Source organism: Rhea americana, unplaced genomic scaffold (genome assembly GCF_003343005.1).
Source record: "Rhea americana isolate MKP2758 unplaced genomic scaffold, rheAme1 scaffold_4, whole genome shotgun sequence".
NCBI lineage: Eukaryota > Metazoa > Chordata > Aves > Rheiformes > Rheidae > Rhea > Rhea americana.
The window spans coordinates 615,545-617,051 of record NW_028186534.1 but is presented as its reverse complement, the minus strand read 5'-3'; positions in this window follow the sequence as shown (position 1 = coordinate 617,051).

Sequence of the window (1,507 nt, the reverse complement as noted above, 5' to 3'; positions counted from 1 at the left end):
AGGGCGACGTCAGCGTGGTGCTAACACCGGCTGCCTTCAGCCTGGGGATGTTTCGCAGGCCGTTAATACGCCCCCGCCTCGCTGTGCAAGGTTGCACGCTGGCCCCGCGCCCGCCCGGCTGGCGTTGCCCCATCTCAGCCGCCCTTTGCACCACCTCGTCCCACAAATGTCCCATCAGCCAAGCACCAGAGGTGGCATCAGAGGTCCTGGATGGGGTACGTGCCACCCCGCGACCCCCCAGGGCATCTAGGGAGCCTCCATCCCTGGGGAGCCCTTCCTGGACCTTGGACACCCAATTCTGAACCCCTGCCACCGGTCGGGGCGGATCTGGAAACGTGCCCCATCCCTACGGCACCTTTGGGGCTGTCCTGGAGGGCAAGGTGTCTCCTCCAGCTGCAGCTCGGTGTCCAGGGGACACACTGCCTCCGTCCCTCCTGCCCCGCCGCGGCCCGCTCGGCGCCCCATGGGTTATGCAATTAATGGCTGCTTGGAGGAAAAATAATGATCTTCGTTAATGAGCAGAGCCCCCACGGGGCAGGGCCTGACCTCCCAGCGGGGGCGCGCTCAGCCGCGCGGCAGGACTCGGTGGCAGCTCCCTTGGCATGGCGAGGTTGGGCAAAAACAGCGAGGCAGAGCGGGCCCACGAACCCGACCCRCTCCGCTTCATTTTAAACAGCCTGGGAGGTGCCAGGACACCGCAGCGGACCCTCTTTAATGGCAAATTATGGGGGGGGGTGATGCTTTGCCTGCAGCGGGCTCTGCCTCTCCGAGAGTGCTGCAGAAGGATTGGAGCTATTCTTTCCAAAAARAAAAAAAAAAAAGCCTGCTGGGTTTGTTTTAAAATGACCATTTTCTTGGGGCTCCTTGCTGGGTTTGCGTTTTCCTACGGCGCAGACAAGCGGCTCCCCGCATGCCCGTGGCCATGGAGCTCTGCTCCTCGCTGCAAGAAGGCGCCCGCCTGCCGCGCTGCCCTGGGAGCGGGCCCCGAGGAGCGTTTTCAAACCCGGCCTTCRGATGTTCCCAGCAGGTTTCGGGTTGTGTTTTTAATGTCAGAGAACTCGCAYGTGCAATGGGCCACTTACAGCTTCCCGCCCCGAGCGGCACCATGCGACAACCCTCCCACCCCGGGGGGCCCAGGAGCCCTCAGCCACCTAGGTGCCCCAGTGGACCCCCACCCACGGGGGAGCCCCAGGGATGCGCGCTGCAGAGGATGCCCTGAGGACCCCCACCCCCAGGGAGGTCCCAGGAGACGCAGGCCCGCAGTGGTGCCCTGGGGACCCTCCCATATGGGGATGTCCCGGGGGACCCACATCCATAGAGGGGTGCCCCAGGGGACCCTAGAGATGCTCCAGGGAYCCCACCCCCAGGGAGGTCCCAGGGGACCTGCACCCATGGTGGTGCCCCGGGCACCCTCCCGTACGGGGAAGTCCCGGGGACCCCCCCCGAGAGGGGTGCGCCCACCCCCGGGATGCTGCGGGAGCCGCCGCCGGGGCCGCGCGGCGCGGGC